We start from the raw sequence: 21,185 nt of genomic DNA, 5'->3' as shown, positions 1-21,185 counted from the left end.
TCAAAGCATTACTAATAACCTAATTCCCTATAACCATGAGCTCTGATACCAACTTTTCTGTCACACCCCGACCATGTGGAACAACAAAACGTGGCGGAAACGTCGGGGAGTGTTGTAACAGAATCATTGTTTCATAACACATGGAAATTTAAATATTGTTTTATTGATTAAATGAACTCATTGTTCTATTACAATCACATAAGTACAACTATGATCTTCCAAGTTTTAAAGTTGCTAAGGCACGAGTCCATCCTAAATGTAGCATGTATCAACAATCATCTCAAGACAGCACCTGAAACATGTGTAAAAATAGGTACGTCAGCATAAAAATGCCTGTGAGATACATAGGTTTTGTGAAAATAGGATTCATGACTTATAAGTTTAAGAAAATGTTTAGTCATGAACCTTGTAAATTTGCTTTCTCTTGTAAATCATTTGAAAAATGATAAGATCAGATGATATGTATAAATAAGAGAATAATGTATGGTTAAATGAATAACCATGTAAAATGAGTTTATATAAGTTAAGTTGTTTGAAAGACAATGTTTTGATAAAACGTTTATGGTATATATAAAATATACTTTGGTTTTAAGAAAGTTGAATAAATAATATATTAAAATATATTTCAGTTCCAGTATTGTTAACCCAAGTGTACTAAATAACGACACGGTATGTAATGCAATGAAAACACTTATATATAAGAAGTACTAGCGGCGTGTCTACCATGTTTTCATCACATTACACTCGTTCCGTTATCTAAACACTAACCAAAACCAAATCGTTTGATAGATAGTATATTAAATATACTTTAGTTGTTCAAAATAATAGTTTTCAGTAGTATATTACAAGTATACCTTGGATTTATAAATAACACATTAAACTATGCTTTAGTTTTGTAAGTAACATATCAGAATATGCTTTGGATGTGATAAATAACATATTAAACTATGTTTTGGTTTTGTAAGTAACATATCAGAATATGCTTTGGATGTGATAAATAACATATTAAACTATGTCTTGGTTTGTAAATAACATATCAAAATATGCTTTGGATGATTACAAAATATATGTTGGTTTTGTACAATACCACACATGAGAGTATATCAAACTATACTTTTTGGGAGTATATCAAAATATACTTTAAAGGTGCGATTTAAGAATTCATTCAGACCCAGTGCATCAAACTACACCTTTGAGACTATAAGGATACCACAAAGGAAATCCTTATTTGGATGGAGAAACAAATTGGTTTCAGACATTCCATGACAACAGGAATGGGGTGTCTAGTCCTATAGCGCTATATCATACTACCAATCGGTCTGGTGAACAAAATAAGTACTATTCCAACAATTACTTTGGTAATCTTTGAGAAATCAGTGTTTAAACCATAGATAGTCATTTAGTTTGTCAAAAGATAAATACTAACATGTATAATCAATTATACTTTGAAATCATGAAAATAACAGATAGGTACACATGCTTCACCCCAAAACAGTTGAAAACAGTAAAAGAGGGGAACTATGTACTCACCTGAGATTGCTTAGAAGTTCTTGTATGATAACCAAACAATGCTAGAGATCACGGAATATCAAACGGCACCTAATAGGTAGCTATGTTAATATACCGGACCTAAATCGGATGATCGGATGGTATGCGGGTTCGTAAACCAAACGAGTATGGAGACTCGTGTAATATGGTTTAACAAAGCCTACATACTAAAATGAAACCTAACCTAAGTGCTTACGGCCCATTACGACCCGTTTAGGTAGCTTATGCCACCTTAACGCGTCGTTCGCGTAGAACGCGTTCGGAACGCCTAACATCGTTACCACAAGGTATAACCTCGGAAGGTTATAGCTATGGTCACCTAATGTGTTTGGTCGGATCCTAATGATCGACCAAATGGGTCGGGTTCGAAAGTATAAGCGATGGTTTAGATCGCTTACCTTACGACCCTATATAAGCACTATACTAAAAGTGACGAGCTAAGCATGTTAGAACATGCTTAACTAAGTTTAGAAAACAGGTTTGGCATCTAAACAAACGGCTTTGATGCCCACGAGTAGTTTGGTTACAAAATACGCAAGAATGCGCATTTTGGCCGAAACTACGACTCGTCACTGAGCCTAGATAACGTGGTAATCAGTAGGTATAGTCACTACGGACTATAACCATCGTGATCACGCTCACGTTATGAAGTTCCATGAACTTCATGTTGACCATAGGCTGGTCAATGCAGAAAGTCAACAAAACGTTGACTTTCGGACTCGAAAAGCGAATAAAAGAACGAAAGAATACTTACGGAGGGTCCCCGAATGCTAATCTAGATCAAAGAGCTCAGGTATGAAGCAATGGCATCAACTTAGAGCATTTTGATCAGATTTGTGTGGGTTTTGCATCAAGGGGGGGGGGGTATTTATAGGAAAAGTAGAGCCGTTAGGATCGTTTATCGAATATCGTGCCGCGATCTCGTGCGTACACTTGTCAAAATATTGTGGTAAGTCAGAAAATGCCCCTTGGCTCTTGATTGGGTGAAAGGGCATTGCCCCTTGATCGAACGAAAGGCCAACTGCATTAAATGCATACATTGAATCTGTCTGACAGTCCCACGCGCCCCGCGTAAGGATTTGGTCAATCCTTACGCGCCCCGCCTGAGGTTCACAGATCAGAATTTTCAATTTTGGTCCCTGCACTTCAGAAACATGCAATTTGGCCCATATTTGGCACGTTTAAGCCCCGTTAACCTCATTTCAAGGCTCTAATATGAATTTAAAGTGTAGGGGACTTGAAATATGCTCAAAAATATTCCGGATGTCGGTTCGTTTGGTCGTACGATCGCGATGTTCGCTTAATTACGACGGAATGCGCATAAGCGCGAAAGACGATCCAAATGACGCGATGAATGGATTTTTCTCATGCCAAACACTAAGGCATAATATAAGGATGCTTACATAAATTTTTGGATGTCCGAATGTATTCAGAACGTAAGTTATGCGCGAAAGTGCAAACTTGTGCACTTTTTGACACTTTTAGTCCCTGAATGATCCAAAAGTTTATTTTAGCATTCCAAACACCTCAAAGCCTATTTCTAAGCTATGTAAAGGATATTTATGGTATGTTTAACTTATGGACATGTTCCGGAATGTTCGTTACAGTTCAAATTGGCATACTTTCACAGTTTTGTCAAGTTTAGTCCCTGTAAGCGAATTAACTTGTTTTAGCCATACCAAAGCCTTCAAAACTTATTTCTAAGTTATGTAAAGGTTATTTAAGGTATGTTGAGTATATGTTGGTGTTCCGGAGTATTTGTCGCATTAAACTGAGTACGTTTACGCACCAGTTTGCGTATAACTCTCCAGAAAGCGATGTAAAGTTTGTAATTGAATAAAAGTTGATATGTGCAAACGATACACATATTTATACAAGTCCAAAGTATGAAATACAATATTTCATTGGTTTGGCGTTTGTTTGATGGTTGAAGTGACACAGGTGTCACATGAGTTATCGTAAATGCTGTATTAAGTTACTAACCTAGTTTGTGTGCATGTTATTTAAATTAGGTTAAAAGATTAATCAGTAGTCGAAACTCTGCCCATATAAATCTAAAATATTAGCACCAGGTAGCTTCACTTTGGAGTTATTAAGGTACGGATCCTTACCCCACTCTTTATTGCTTCATATTCAAATTGTTATAAACCCACTAAATTACTATATCTTTTAAAAACTCCTCACGTCTTTGATTATCGATTCATTTGACAGTCCGTTCGACTCCTATCCTAATCATTTGATTTAGCTTTCATGTCATGCGATAGTATTATGTTGTTATACTCATTATCGCATGTTCCAATATATGTTCTGTTTTGTTATGAAAATAAGTTTTATAAGTTATGTGAATAAGACCATTTGTACTCTGATACCCTGAGTATCGCTTCTCGTGGAGTGTCCCACGGGCATGTTGTTGCGGCATCAACATCATGTGCTCCATCCGTGACGGAGAGATCAGTTCACGGCGTCTCTTAAGTACAAGTGTGGTACATAAGGCTATTAGGAGGCGTATGGATCGATCCTAGGATTTAAGTATAAGGAGGTGGATAACGGGTATGCCAATTCGCCATCTCATGTGATAATTATGCAGGAGTAGCTACCTGTGTATTGTCACGTTTTAAGTTTGCTCATGGGTACATCCGTAAGATATGATTATGAAATTATGTTCTTGCATCATATCATTTTCGCATAAAGTTCCATCCGGATAAGATCTTATATGAAGCATTATTTGTTATTTGAGCCTAAAATTCCGTACTGAGCATTCGGCTCATTCCGTAAACTTTTTGTATATACAGGTCCAAAGGTTACTTTAGGAGGGGAAAAGAGAGAAGAATAAAGCCTAGGAATAAAGCTGAAGATGTTAGTTAATTAAGACGAATTTCTCCGCTTGTATATTAATCTTAATTTTAATGGTCGTGTGGTGGTATCCTTATCAAATAAATAAATGGAATTATGACTTTTGTTTATGTTACCGTTATTGTGACACGTCAGCCCTTCCGGGTTGGGGTGTTACACAAACTGTGAGAAAAGAGTTTATAAAAGGGGAATGACTCACATTGTAGATTTAACGAGCAGTGTATAAGCCTACTGATTAGCCTTGTTAACCTAATTTAAATAACCATGAACACAAAACCGGGTTAATAATCAATACAACATTTACGATAACTCACGAGATCAAATTCTCACAACGAACGACAAAGTGCGATACTTAAACATCCATCGATTTAACGACGAACGACAAAGTATAACCCTAATGTGGGCGGCACTTAAACATCCATTGGATATATTGATCGGTCGGAAAATGAATCGTAATAGCGATTGAGTGATTACCCTGATTGTGGCAGCACTTCGTGAATTAGTATGTTTAATTGGATTGTGACTACTCTAACTCGACGTACGTTCAGAGAATTTCCGTCGTTTTAACACCAGAAATCAAGTGCCAAGGTCGGCTATTTATAGTGATTTTTGAGACATGCTTACGGACCGTAAGCCATATCCCTTACGGTCCGTAAGGACCACCTATTTTTCTTTTGCTTGCTCCTTACGGGACTAGCCCAGCTGAGTCAATAAAATTGACCAATCATATCTCCACAACGTTTTATTTAGATAAACGTCCAACTAGGGTTTACCCCCCTTGAGTTTTAGGGGCTCTGATCCTGATTCTGATTGTTCCGGAAATTTTAGGGTTAGTGCAGAATTACTTGGGTGTCTCAATTATGGTTTCCTTATTGACTTATTATTATCCTAAGTATTGATTTTAGTGAGAGTTGTTACATCCTCCCCACCTTAAAAAAATCTCGTCCTCGAGATTTACTAAAATAGATAAGGGTATTTCCGCTTGCAGTTTCGACTGTAAAGATTTGTCTAATGCTGGTTAAAGGTAAGTTAAGATCTTGACAGAATGAAGTATTTATAAAACTTTGGTTTGCACCAGAGTCAAATAATACTTTTGTGTAACCGTTGTAAACCTAGAACGTACCGGCTATTACATCTGGAATGAGTTCTGCTTCCTGAGCAGTCAATTGGAAGGCTCTTACATTCCTCTTTGCTCCTTCTGCAGTTTTGACTTTATTGTCAGATGGTTTTTTCAGTTTTGGACAATCTGGCCTAAGATGTCCAGCTTCTCCACAGTTGTAGCAGACTGAAGATCTCTTCCTTCTGCAGTCTTCTTCCTGATGCCCTGGAATTTTGCAAAAATTGCAATATCCCTTGCATCTTCCAAAATGCTTTCTTTTACAAGAATTGCAAAATGGACTAGTGGAAGATTGCCCATTCCCTCCTTCCTTGAAATTGTTATGGTTACCCGAATGGAATACTTGGGTAATCTTTTGGGCTACTTCCTTTCTTCTATTTTCTTCTCTTGTCCGTACTAGTTCGTCAGTCAGAGTATTGGCTAAATCTACCGCATCATCAATTGTGCGAGGTTTCGCAGCCTTGACGATATTACGGATCTCAGCAATCAATCCCCAAATATAACGAGAAATAAGTACCGGCTCTGGCGAAGCCAGGGTTGGTACTACTCGAGCATACTCGAAGAATGTCGAAGTATACCCTCGACAATCTACATCCACCATCCGGTGGGTTAGAAACTTATTGGTCATTTGTTCCTTTTCATATCCGGGACAGTATTTTCTTTCTACCAAGCTCTTAAATTCTTCCCAGTTCATCGCATAGGCCACCCTTCTTCCTTTTGCTTGTAGCACTGTGTTCCACCATTCTAGCGCCCCTTCTTTGAACAGGTTTGACGCATACATGACCTGATCATCCTGAGCACATTTACTTATGGCAATTACTGCCTCAGTTTTCTCTAACCAACGTAGTGCAGCAGTCGCTCCTTCATTGCCTGCAAACTCAGATGGTTTACAAGCAAGGAATTCTTTGTAAGTGCAACCAGGTGTTGCAGCTTTTATTTTCTTAGGGAGCGGAGCTTGTCGTGGTTCATTATCACGATTAACATGATCATTGCCTCCGTTTATGTTGTTACTGAAGTTATTTTCAGAAATACGTTTACTAGGAATGATTTGTTGTGGTTCTATTGGGTTTTTAACAGCAGCAACGATTGTTGGAATAGCGTTGGCTATCCCTTGAGCAATCATTGTTGGAATAGTGTTGGCGATTCCTTGAGCAACAATATTTTCTATATCCTGCCTAGTCATATATTGATCCCCTGATTGTTGTTCAGATTGATTAATCTCGTTAACTGGTTCGTTATTAGCGTTTTCCATCTGATAACTACTTTATAGATAAATAATTAGTATATAAGAAATAATCCAAGGTTACACTTAATTGCACATAATCACGTAAACGAACAAAATTTGTAAATTTTCTAAAATTTCATTGGTTTTATTGATTACATCATACTTTTATATACAACCATTTTATTATTTATTTCACACATACTGATTTTACTATTACTATTACATAACCATAGTTCCTATTTTTTGTTAGATAATATTCTAGTAACGGCGTTCCTTCTCATCTGTCCCCCCAATCTCTTGGATTCTATTCCCAGTATCCATTAGTTCTTCAGCGAAGTTCATCCGTATTCTCGTTACTTATTGGTAGATTTAGTAAAGGTTCTGAATTGAACTGAGGAAAAAGCTTATAGGGATGGTTTTGTAACTGTATTTCACTAGTCAACCATTCGTCTATTTGCGAGTGGATTGGAATAGCTGGTTCTAAGTTCATCGGTAGTTGTGTTTCAAAAGAATGAATAAAAACATTTTCATTATCAGGATTAATAATATTATAGTTTGCCATTATAAAATCTAGCTCTTCCTGAGATGGTAACTCTTCCATTTGCCTAGAACCTTCCCCAATTTCTATTTTCTTGGGTTTTTCGAGAGGTAAAACGTTGAATTCTATAGGTTCTTCTATGTCTGGTATATATCTATGGAAATCTCTAGAAACTTCTACTCTTACTGGATAGAGATTTAAATTCTGAAGGGCCTCAGACAAGTTACTCATGCTGTTTATCAAAATACACATAATTACTACGTTAAAATTTATAACAAAATTTTATAGAAATATTATTTTATACTTGGTAACTATCAAAACAACTAAAATTTAAAACACCTTAGGTTTTATTTGTAATTCTTATGATTTCCCGAATAAGACTTCTAGACTGTAGATAATAAAGGTACTAATATTTGAGTCAAATTATTTAAGAATTTGCATTAATTGCTGCCTTGGCTAACATATAAAGATTTGTCCATACTGTGCACAATTATTCAGATAATAGAACACATAATCATGAAATAGCAATTAATAAAAATTAAGTATTTTCTAAATACTTAATTGGCTTAAATCAGTGGCTTGAGAAGTGGCTCTGATACCACCTTATTTCTGTCACGGCCCCCGACCCGGTTTGACCCGTTTCAGGAGCCGCGGGACAGAAATCCTGCGGTATTTAATTTAGGCGACAGCGGAAGTCTTTTTAAAGCAGGATCTTTTAGTATTTAAAACTGCACGTTACATAATTTAGGGATAAAACCCAGTAATTTACAATACTGTGATTTCAATGGAAATCTTTATTTTTCAAAACATGTTTATTTATTTATTTACATTGAGCCACTTTTCTAAGCTTGTAGTGCTTCATGGCACTTTTCTTTACTCACAACAGATTACCTGAAACATGTTTGAAAAAGATTTTGTCAGCGGGGAAATACTGAGTGAATCATTCTATTTACTTAAAATGATGTGTAGTTATTAATTACAGCATAAGAGCGATTACAATGGTTTATATCTTTTATTTATCTGGCACTGTCACAATGGTGACAAGTCACAATGGTGACGATGGTCATACCACTATTAGATCAATGAACCTAAATAGTGATGATTATCCCTGTAGGTCAATGAACCTAACAGTGATTATCCCAAGTAGATCAATGAACCTAACTGGGAGAAAATTAGTAATGTGCACAATACCCCAACTAACCAGTAATTCAAGATATCCACGACTTAGTCCCTGTAATTATAACTTTGTGAAAATAATTTGGAGTATTGTAAAACATTTGATAAAAAGAGAATGACTCACAAACTGTGAGAAAAGAGTTTATAAAAGGGGAATGACTCACATTGTAGATTTAACGAGCAATGTATAAGCCTACTGATTAGCCTTGTTAACCTAATTTAAATAACCATGCACACAAAACCGGGTTAGTAATCAATACAACATTTACGATAACTCACGAGATCAAATTCTCACAACGAACGACAAAGTGCGATACTTAAACATCCATCGATTTAACGACGAACGACAAAGTATAACCCTAATGTGGGCGGCACTTAAACATCCATTGGATATATTGATCGGTCGGAAAATGAATCGTAATAGCGATTGAGTGATTACCCTGATTGCGGCAGCACTTCGTGAATTAGTGTGTTTAATTGGATTGTGACTACTCTAACTCGACGTACGTTCAGAGAATTTCCGTCGTTTTAACACCAGAAATCAAGTGCCAAGGTCAGCTATTTATAGTGATTTTTGAGACATGCTTACGGACCGTAAGCCATATCCCTTACGGTCCGTAAGGACAACCTATTTTTCTTTTGCTTGCTCCTTACGGGACTAGCCCAGCTGAGTCAATAAAATTGACCAATCAGATCTCCACAACGTTTTATTTAGATAAACGTCCAACTAGGGTTTACCCCCCTTGAGTTTTAGGGGCTCTGATCCTGATTCTGATTGTTCCGGAAATTTTAGGGTTAGTGCAGAATTACTTGGGTGTCTCAATTATGGTTTCCTTATTGACTTATTATTATCCTAAGTATTGATTTTAGTGAGAGTTGTTACATCCTCCCCACCTTAAAAAAAATCTCGTCCTCGAGATTTACTAAAATAGATAAGGGTATTTCCGCTTGCAGTTTCGACTGTAAAGATTTGTCTAATGCTGGTTAAAGGTAAGTTAAGATCTTGACAGAATGAAGTATTTATAAAACTTTGGTTTGCACCAGAGTCAAATAATACTTTTGTGTAACCGTTGTAAACCTAGAACGTACCGGCTATTACATCTGGAATGAGTTCTGCTTCCTGAGCAGTCAATTGGAAGGCTCTTACATTCCTCTTTGCTCCTTCTGCAGTTTTGACTTTATTGTCAGATGGTTTGTTCAGTTTTGGACAATCTGGCCTAAGATGTCCAGCTTCTCCACAGTTGTAGCAGACTGAAGATCTCTTCCTTCTGCAGTCTTCTTCCTGATGCCCTGGAATTTTGCAAAAATTGCAATATCCCTTGCATCTTCCAAAATGCTTTCTTTTACAAGAATTGCAAAATGGACTAGTGGAAGATTGCCCATTCCCTCCTTCCTTGAAATTGTTATGGTTACCCGAATGGAATACTTGGGTAATCTTTTGGGCTACTTCCTTTCTTCTATTTTCTTCTCTTGTCCGTACTAGTTCGTCAGTCAGAGTATTGGCTAAATCTACCGCATCATCAATTGTGCGAGGTTTCGCAGCCTTGACGATATTACAGATCTCAGCAATCAATCCCCAAATATAACGAGAAATAAGTACCGGCTCTGGCGAAGCCAGGGTTGGTACTACTCGAGCATACTCGAAGAATGTCGAAGTATACCCTCGACAATCTACATCCACCATCCGGTGGGTTAGAAACTTATTGGTCATTTGTTCCTTTTCATATTCGGGACAGTATTTTCTTTCTACCAAGCTCTTAAATTCTTCCCAGTTCATCGTATAGGCCACCCTTCTTCCTTTTGCTTGTAGCACTGTGTTCCACCATTCTAGCGCCCCTTCTTTGAACAGGTTTGACGCATACATGACCTGATCATCCTGAGCACATTTACTTATGGCAATTACTGCCTCAGTTTTCTCTAACCAACGTAGTGCAGCAGTCGCTCCTTCATTGCCTGCAAACTCAGATGGTTTACAAGCAAGGAATTCTTTGTAAGTGCAACCAGGTGTTGCAGCTTTTATTTTCTTAGGGAGCGGAGCTTGTCGTGGTTCATTATCACGATTAACATGATCATTGCCTCCGTTTACGCTGTTACTGAAGTTATTTTCAGAAATACGTTTACTAGGAATGATTTGTTGTGGTTCTATTGGGTTTTTAACAGCAGCAACGATTGTTGGAATAGCGTTGGCTATCCCTTGAGCAATCATTGTTGGAATAGTGTTGGCGATTCCTTGAGCAACAATATTTTCTATATCCTGCCTAGTCATATATTGATCCCCTGATTGTTGTTCAGATTGATTAATCTCGTTAACTGGTTCGTTATTAGCGTTTTCCATCTGATAACTACTTTATAGATAAATAATTAGTATATAAGAAATAATCCAAGGTTACACTTAATTGCACATAATCACGTAAACGAACAAAATTTGTAAATTTTCTAAAATTTCATTGGTTTTATTGATTACATCATACTTTTATATACAACCATTTTATTATTTATTTCACACATACTGATTTTACTATTACTATTACATAACCATAGTTCCTATTTTTTGTTAGATAATATTCTAGTAACGGCGTTCCTTCTCATCTGTCCCCCCAATCTCTTGGATTCTATTCCCAGTATCCATTAGTTCTTCAGCGAAGTTCATCCGTATTCTCGTTACTTATTGGTAGATTTAGTAAAAGTTCATCCGTATTCTCGTTACTTATTGGTTTTGTAACTGTATTTCACTAGTCAACCATTCGTCTATTTGCGAGTGGATTGGAATAGCTGGTTCTAAGTTCATCGGTAGTTGTGTTTCAAAAGAATGAATAAAAACATTTTCATTATCAGGATTAATAATATTATAGTTTGCCATTATAAAATCTAGCTCTTCCTGAGATGGTAACTCTTCCATTTGCCTAGAACCTTCCCCAATTTCTATTTTCTTGGGTTTTTCGAGAGGTAAAACGTTGAATTCTATAGGTTCTTCTATGTCTGGTATATATCTATGGAAATCTCTAGAAACTTCTACTCTTACTGGATAGAGATTTAAATTCTGAAGGGCATCAGACAAGTTACTCATGCTGTTTATCAAAATACACATAATTACTACGTTAAAATTTATAACAAAATTTTATAGAAATATTATTTTATACTTGGTAACTATCAAAACAACTAAAATTTAAAACACCTTAGGTTTTATTTGTAATTCTTATGATTTCCCGAATAAGACTTCTAGACTGTAGATAATAAAGGTACTAATATTTGAGTCAAATTATTTAAGAATTTGCATTAATTGCTGCCTTGGCTAACATATAAAGATTTGTCCATACTGTGCACAATTATTCAGATAATAGAACACATAATCACGAAATAGCAATTAATAAAAATTAAGTATTTTCTAAATACTTAATTGGCTTAAATCAGTGGCTTGAGAAGTGGCTCTGATACCACCTTATTTCTGTCACGGCCCCCGACCCGGTTTGACCCGTTTCAGGAGCCGCGGGACAGAAATCCTGCGGTATTTAATTTAGGCGACAGCGGAAGTCTTTTTAAAGCAGGATCTTTTAGTATTTAAAACTGCACGTTACATAATTTAGGGATAAAACCCAGTAATTTACAATACTGTGATTTCAATGGAAATCTTTATTTTTCAAAACATGTTTATTTATTTATTTACATTGAGCCACTTTTCTAAGCTTGTAGTGCTTCATGGCACTTTTCTTTACTCACAACAGATTACCTGAAACATGTTTGAAAAAGATTTTGTCAGCGGGGAAATACTGAGTGAATCATTCTATTTACTTAAAATGATGTGTAGTTATTAATTACAGTATAAGAGCGATTACAATGGTTTATATCTTTTATTTATCTGGCACTGTCACAATGGTGACAAGTCACAATGGTGACGATGGTCATACCACTATTAGATCAATGAACCTAAATAGTGATGATTATCCCTGTAGGTCAATGAACCTAACAGTGATTATCCCAAGTAGATCAATGAACCTAACTGGGAGAAAATTAGTAATGTGCACAATACCCCAACTAACCAGTAATTCAAGATATCCACGACTTAGTCCCTGTAATTATAACTTTGTGAAAATAATTTGGAGTATTGTAAAACATTTGATAAAAAGAGAATGACTCACAAACTGTGAGAAAAGAGTTTATAAAAGGGGAATGACTCACATTGTAGATTTAACGAGCAGTGTATAAGCCTACTGATTAGCCTTGTTAACCTAATTTAAATAACCATGCACACAAAACCGGGTTAATAATCAATACAACATTTACGATAACTCACGAGATCAAATTCTCACAACGAACGACAAAGTGCGATACTTAAACATCCATCAATTTAACGACGAACGACAAAGTATAACCCTAATGTGGGCGGCACTTAAACATCCATTGGATATATTGATCGGTCGGAAAGTGAATCGTAATAGCGATTGAGTGATTACCCTGATTGCGGCAGCACTTCGTGAATTAGTGTGTTTAATTGGATTGTGACTACTCTAACTCGACGTACGTTCAGAGAATTTCCGTCGTTTTAACACCAGAAATCAAGTGCCAAGGTCGGCTATTTATAGTGATTTTTGAGACATGCTTACGGACCGTAAGCCATATCCCTTACGGTCCGTAAGGACCACCTATTTTTCTTTTGCTTGCTCCTTACGGGACTAGCCCAGCTGAGTCAATAAAATTGACCGATCAGATCTCCACAACGTTTTATTTAGATAAACGTCCAACTAGGGTTTACCCCCCTTGAGTTTTAGGGGCTCTGATCCTGATTCTGATTGTTCCGGAAATTTTAGGGTTAGTGCAGAATTACTTGGGTGTCTCAATTATGGTTTCCTTATTAACTTATTATTATCCTAAGTATTGATTTTAGTGAGAGTTGTTACAATGACATCAAAGCTTCCGAGTTGCATTGGAATAAGGTCGAATGGGAAAATGTGATTGTTGAGTTCGAGAGTACAATCACGGAGTACTGAATTAACGGCAATAGTTCTTCCTGTAGCGACTTCGACTTCGAATGACGAGGGTAGATAAGAGCGCTTACGACTAAGGAGCTTCTCAAATTCAAACGACACAAAGCAGTTATCGGCTCCAGTATCAAACAAACATGATGCATAAATACCATTCACAAGGAACGTACCATTAACCACGTTGTTATCCGCCTGAGCCTGACGGGCATTGATGTTGAAGGTTCGGGCATGGGCTGCTTGCTGCTGTTGCTGAGGCTGCTGTTGTTGCTGCTGCTGTTGCTGCTGGGGTTCTTGCTAAACCACCCTGTTCGGGCACCTGTTTGCAAAGTGGTTAGGGTCACCACATGCAAAGCAGACTCGAGCATTGGCTGCTGGTGCTTGAGCTGCTTGCTGGCCTTGAGGGGCAGGGAGTAGAGCCTGGTTGACAGTGGCTTGAGCTGGGGCTTGACGGGGACCATAGCGACAGTTCGCGGTGAAATGACCGTAAAGGTTGCAGTGAGCGCAAAAGCGACAGGCTAGACCCACTGGATGATGATACGAACACGTTGGGCAGAGTGGGTGAGGGCCTGTGATGTAGCCTTTCCGCCAGGCAAAATGCCTAATATTTATAACGCTTTGGTAGTTAAGGGTCGAGATACTGTTGGTCAACCAATTAATGTGACTTGTGAGGTACAGCAATTATTAGGAAACAATCGAGTTAGAGCCGTAGCTATGAGTGCTACAGACGGTCTAACGAGAGGAATGGACGTAATTGATACGGGAGCTCCGCTAAGTGTTCCGGTCGGTGGAGCGACTCTCGGACGAATTTTCAACGTGCTTGGGGAGCCTATTGATAATTTAGGTCCTGTAGATAATAGCACAACATTTCCTATTCATAGATCCGCGCCTGCCTTTATACAGTTAGATACAAAATTATCTATTTTTGAAACCGGAATTAAAGTAGTAGATCTTTTAGGAGCTGAGCGCTGGTGCTGCTGCTGTTGAGCTGGTACAGCTTGCGGCAGCACAACTCTTGTTGCTGGAGCTGTTGTTGTTGTTGTGCTTCTTCTTCCTTCTTGATGACTTGGAGGATTGAGCGGATGAGTCGGTGGGTGTTGTGGTGGCTTGGTGCAGAGACTTGGTTTGCTTATCCCAGAAACCAGACTTTACTCGCTTGTCATTGATCTCAGCGGCGAGTAGGTAGGTTTCTTCGATCGTTGTTGGCTTGGAGGCGTGAACAAAATCTGCTACACAGTCTGGCAGAGCTCGGATATACTTCTTGATGGTCATTTCTGAAGTCTTGACCTGATCGGGACATATGATACCGAGTTGCTTGAAGCGAGCAGTGAGAGCAGCGTTGTCTCCGTCCTTCTGCTTGATGACCCAAAATTCATCCTCCAGCTTTTGGCGTTGATGAGGAGGGCAGAATTCATCGATCATGATTGCCTTCAGTTCCTCCCATGTCAGCTCGTAAGCTGCATCATTCCCACGCTTGTTTCGTTCAGCAGTCCACCAGTCTAGAGCACGGGACTGGAAGACGCCAGTAGCATTGAGAGTGCGGAGATTTTCGGGGCATCCTCTTTGTCGCAGGGTGACTTCGACCGAGTCGAACCAATGAAACATGGCAGTAGGGCCATCCTCACCGGTGAACTCCTTCGGTCCGCACGCTTTAAACTGCTTGAAGCTAAAAGCAACCTTGCTGGAATCTTTAGGAGTATCAGCATGAGATCCTTCAGACGACTTGCTAGCATTTTCGTACACCTCACTCACAGCTTTCGCCACGGATTTGGAGATGATAGCAGCGAGACGTCTGTCTCTCTTCTCTTGGCGGGTCAGACGTTGACGTGATCCAGACGACGACATGGTCTGCAATAGACATCGTCACAGGACTCAACACAACGTAATCGAATCTCACCTCACACGTCTAGATTACTAAAGCTTAGGAACACGTCGAAACACATATCACGTAATCTCATAGACATAAAAGCACAGAATCCACATAACCACAGAAGCACATAAGCAAGTAGAGCACAGAAGCACATAGTCACGAAAGGCACATACGCACTTAATCACAGAGGTAGTCAGAAAATAGAAACCTATCCTTCAAAGCTCGCGTGTCGTTGGTATTGCATATCGAGTAGTATCGTATAATCGTATAGCGTGTCGAATAGTATAGCGCATATCGTAGCATAGTATCGTCTAGAATTGCAGCGACTTGTTAGCGTGTTGAGATAGAATAGCAGTGCCAATCGTGTGTGTCGATCGATGTGGTAGAAAAAATCGAATAAACCTCAAAATTTAACACATAAACAGGTAAAGCACACAGAAACACATAAAATCAACGAGTCATCAGAGTACACGGTTGCGGTTCTCAGAATCGAAACACATAAAATCGAGAGATAGATTGTTTGCGGCTACTAGACATTGACTACCCAAGGCAACTCGACTATTCACAGCTAGACTTGTCATCATTTGCGACTCTAGAGGTCGTGTTTCTACCTCAATTCTTGGGCATTCCACACGCGTTCCCTAGGTCATACTTGTGAGTTCAGGTCATTGGAGTCCGTCGAATGCCTTGGTGAGATGGAATAATATTCGGAACAAACTGTCAAGGTTAGGGTTTCACCCCTTGGCTTAGCAATTTCTTCCTTGTTTTAAGAAAATTTAAGGAGGTCGAGAGTTCACGGTTTTCACACCTATTCTTGATGAAAATTCTCCTCATACATTTTTTGGAAAATAATGCGATAAGCATGAATAAATAGACGAAATCAGCATTAGTCAGGCAATTTGGTCAGGAGTTTGCGGCTTTCACACCTATTCCTGGCCAAATCGCTTAACTTCAATTGAAAATTCGAGTGTAGTGATAGCGAAGAATTGCAGAATAAGGCGCACAAACTGGGTCTGTTGGTTCCTAACTATAGTCTAGGTCTCTAAGACAGCGACCCGGACTAGGTCGTGTCTAACCTAATTCCCTATAGTTATGGCTCTGATACCAATCTGTCACACCCCAACCGATGGCGGAATCATCGGGGCGCGGCACTGAGCGAAACAGATTGTCTAGAAGTTTCCACAACAACTATTAATACAAATTCAGTTTAAAATGATACGTCCCATACCGTATCCCGAATAAATAACAAGTTATTACAGATAACATCCAAACAATTAATCCTGTTCCGACAACTCAGATTTTTATTACAGACATTTGTTTATTGTTTCTAGACCTCCCTAGCCTCGATTTCATCACCAAGCACCTAAGCATCCTAGCAACTTAAGCACCTGTCACATACGTTAAAATAAAGTCAATACATGAAATGTAAAGGTGAGCATACAAGTTTGATAATAGCATATAGAGTTCGAATAGTTTACGCATAACCAGCACGTACACAGGGGAAAACGAAGCATGTAAATTATCGACATGGACCTATCGATACCAATGACTGCGGGTTGACCGTCCGAGACGGTTCTCAATACATGATTACCACCGTAATCCATGCAAGTAATTGTCCTTAACAACCCCCGTGTGAACGGGTGCTGAGTCCAAACTATATTACTACGTCGTTAAGGCAGGTAGACAGCATTCCACGTGTAAACACAATCAACAAGCATTCATTAAGTCACGTAATACATGCATATTGGTTAGCGTTCAAATAGTTTGAGTAGTGTGATCGTTTGTGTTTTGATATAAGCAACGTATGTAACACCCAAAAGTGTTAAAAGCAAAAGGGATCGAGTATACTCACAGTGATTGATTATGGATTGAAGGGAGCGCTGAGAGTAAGGTTAGCCTGAATAAGTTCGATAGCACAATAATGAGTAACGCGAAGATGTAAACAAGTGTGAATGGATCGAATAGGCTGGTCGATCGAACGGCAGGTTCGATCGAACGGGCTGTTCGGTCGGCTGGTATATCCGTTGGACAGTCCTGTTCGATCGGCCGGCAGGCTCGATCGGCTGGTCATTCGAGTGGATTGTTTCTTCCTCTGGTGTGTCTGTGTTTGAGGATTTGATCTTTTGAAGTTTTTGTTGCAGCATTTGAGAACACTGATGTGTCCTTACCTTTCAGGTCGATCGATCGAACGGTCTGTTCGATCGGCCGGCTTAACCGATCGGCTGGGAACTTTCGAAGTGATTCTCAGCAGGATGTCGCTCGATCGAACAGGCTGTTCGATCGGCTGGCATTCCCTACAACGAACGAGTGGTAAAATCGATCAAGTGTTGAAGAGTAGTATCTCATGATCCGAAGAGTAATGTTCACCAAACGTAGTTCGATTCGAACATCCCTTCCTCGATACTATGCTTCATGAAATTTGAAAGTGTGGGACCATGTGCTAGACGATCGGCTGGCCCGGTCGATCGGCTGGTATGTCCGATCGGCTGGGCTGTTTGAACAGCCTAGCCGTTCGGCCAGCATTTCTGACCTGGTCGGCCTTTCGTCTAACACTTGGCTGTTTGATTATTTGTCATTCTTTTAAGGTAACTTGACGGCGAGTTAAACTGTAGAACGTGGGTTCTTACTTGTTGCACCGGTTCGGACAGGAATCACCCAAATCCGGCCGGTGAACTGCTCGGAACGGTAAGTTGACGTTTAACCGATTTCGGGTTAACCTTGTATATAGAATCCGAATCTTGAACCTCTTAACTGTTAGAATGATTAGTTAGCCGGTTCAAGCTCCGTTTCTACCAGTTTTAAGGTTTCGAGTGTAAAAGGTTGGAGAAAGTTGGAAATCATTCATAAAAATGTTAAGATTTGTAAGAATCTTAGTTTGTTTATGTGGAAATCGGTCAGATCTAAGCTATTCACGGTTGAATGAGACCAAAACATGATGTTCTTCAAGAACACCATGATGACATCACCCAAGAACACTTAGATCTTGGTGATTTCACGGTTAGAATCCAAGTTTTGAAAGATAGAAAGGTGTAGGATCATGCAATGATAAAAAACGTACAAGGATTAGAGCGAAAACTTACCGGGATTGAGAGAAATCTGAGAAAAGGTGAAGAAGAAGGCTGGTTCGGTCAGAGCTTTCCAAAAATAGAAAGTGTGACAATGACAACCCTATTTATAGGCTCCAAAAGAGGAAAGTGGCAGCCGATCGGCCAGGAGCTCCGATCGAATGGGCTGCTCGATCGGCTAGGAAGATGCTAGCCGATCGGCTGGCCTGTTCGATCAGGGTGTTTCCTGTTCGATCCGCGACCCACTTTTGAGTATTTCGTGACGATTTTCGATGGTTCGATTTCGATGGACGATGATATGAATACGATAGAGTTCCTATGCAAATTACTTTCAGTCCTAACCACTATATCTAACATACAATCTTGTATAAGCCACGTTTCGATGTTGTTTTCGATTGAGTTCGATTGCTTTTCGAGTTTCGATTCGATTTTCGATTGATTCACTGGAATACCACACCAAACATATAAGTAAACATGCACAAGTAACATATAAGGCACACACACACATATAACAATACCAGAGTTCGAGTCTCGAGTTTGATTGATGGATCGCTTAACTTGACTATTGATTGATTAACTTTATCGCATTGTTACTTCCTACTATTCACAGTCGTAAATCGGTCGTGTTGATTAAACATTCGATTACTTCGATTCTTTCTGATTACAACACTTACTCCACAGAATACAATTAAAACATAATATAGACTATCTATAGTCAAAGAAAGTCAAAGTTGACTTGGACTTTGACTTTGACATTCGAAAATACGGGGTGTTACACGGTTGAGTTAATTCGTTTTTCACTAGCTCCACTCTAAATCAGAAGAGATAACTGGCCATCAATATTCTGTAGTTGGAACTTCAAGGTCTTAGCATTGGACGTGGTTGATCAATGGTCGAGCTTTTGTCCGATCGCAGCTCGAGAGTTTGTGTGATAGGTTTGTGGATCTGTTGCTTGAATGAAAATTGTCTAGTGAATGGTCAAAAAGTTAATAGAAAATAATGCATTAACGGTTCCTGTTTATTCTTCGCAGGGCCGGCTCAACACTTTTAGAGGCCCAAAGTGAACTAAAGATCTGGGGCCTGCACTCGTGCCAAAATTAACGTTATAAATAAAGAAGTTTTAGATTTTGTAACCTAATAAGAACTAGAAGACTCCAATTTAACACTTTAACTAATTATTTGATAAACCAACAACAACCAGGTTCTTGTGCGATGAAACAAAGATGGGGATTTTATTATGAATATAGAGGTAAAAGTGTGCAACTTTGATGGGGATTTTATGAATATAGAGGTAAAAGTGTGCAACTTTGTGAGTCGGCCAAAAAAAAATAATAAAAAACAAAATAAATACATTGTGGCCTTAAAGTGTGTTGGGCGACCAATGGAAGGTGTTTTACTTATTAAGTCTTAAACTTATAGCCACTAGCAATCATCAATGGAAACCAAAACCAATACCAAAACCCAACTTATGTCTGCTAGAGACATTGAAGAAATGGTCAAAAAGCTTCCTCAACACACTCCATGTTGGTTGAAAGGCAAGCAAACCTTGTACAACAAAGCTTTAAGGCGCGACCAAGTGATGTATTTCTATACAGTTATCCCAAAAGCAGCACAACATGGCTAAAGGCGTTGGCTTATGCCATAGGAACCCGAGAAAAGTTTGATGGACCCAACAATCCTTTGCTCCCAAAAATGCCTCATAACTGCATTCCCACCTTAGAGAGATCAGTTGAACAAATTCTAGAAAACCACCACAAGAACTCATGCTTTGCACCTATAGTCACACCACCTTACAATTTTCTGCCACTTCATGAGACTGAGGAATAGAAAAACTACCCATGGAAGATGCCTCATTCGAGGAGGCGTTTGATGAGTTTAGTCAGGGCATTTCATTATGTGGTCCATATTGGGATCATATCTCGGGATACTCGAAAGCAAGCTTGGAGAGACCCGAGATATTTCTTTTCTTGAAATATGAAGATATGAAAAATGATCCTACAGGCAACGTGAAGAGACTTGCGGAGTTCATTGGGTATCCCTTTACAACTCAAGAAGAGAAAGAAGGTGTGATAGAAGAAAGCATAATAAAGATGTGTAGTTTTGAGCAATTTAGAAGTAAACAAAAGTGGTCCTCCAAAAGGAGAACAACTTATCGTGCCTGAAAACCGACTCTACTTCAGGAAGGGTAAGGTTGAAGATTGGGAGAACAACTTTACAGATGAGGGATATGTCTCTCTTTGAATGGATACTTTCCATCTATCATTATTGAATCCTTGTAAATGCCCCGATTTTAGAGGCTGCTTTAGTTCTTGAAAAACGTTGAGTCGTCCTTGTACTACATGTTCGTAACTAGAAAGCCAATGTACGCGTACATTTTTTATGTTACTTATATCTCATCCATGAATCATGATGCGAAAAACACTCTTTAACATTATTGATTGTCGGGTTTCCGTGCATCTGGGAGAGCCAAGGGGCTAGCGACGGTCGAGTAGTCGACCTTGGCCATAGCGCCCGGTGTCACGGTGGTTGACACGTCGTTCCTTGCCGTTCAAGAAAATGACAAACTAAAAGATTCTTATTCACGTATCCTGTTTAATATTGTTTCAGGAAAACTATCAATTTAAATAAAATTTTCAAAGGTATGTAATGAAAGTAAAAAATATAGAGATTTGGAGACAGCTTGCTGGAAGCCAGGAACCTTCGGGTTCAAAGCCTTTGAATATAATCAATAGTCTCTTGAGTCATTTGATCGTTTTCATGTCTGCATAATTAATTATACGGACAATAGAAGCAATTAAATGGCTCAAACATTCATAG

At 38.8% G+C, this 21,185-nt stretch overlaps 1 pseudogene; it reads left to right on the top strand.

The window, feature by feature from the left end:
• The first annotated feature begins 19,803 nt into the window (after positions 1-19,803).
• On the top strand, positions 19,804-20,833 carry LOC110937558 (annotated as a pseudogene).
• The last annotated feature ends 352 nt before the right edge of the window (positions 20,834-21,185 follow it).

Source organism: Helianthus annuus, chromosome 1, assembly GCF_002127325.2.
Source record: "Helianthus annuus cultivar XRQ/B chromosome 1, HanXRQr2.0-SUNRISE, whole genome shotgun sequence".
NCBI lineage: Eukaryota > Viridiplantae > Streptophyta > Magnoliopsida > Asterales > Asteraceae > Helianthus > Helianthus annuus.
Note: the sequence above shows the minus strand (reverse complement) of the source record. Positions and strands in the feature narration are given on the sequence as shown.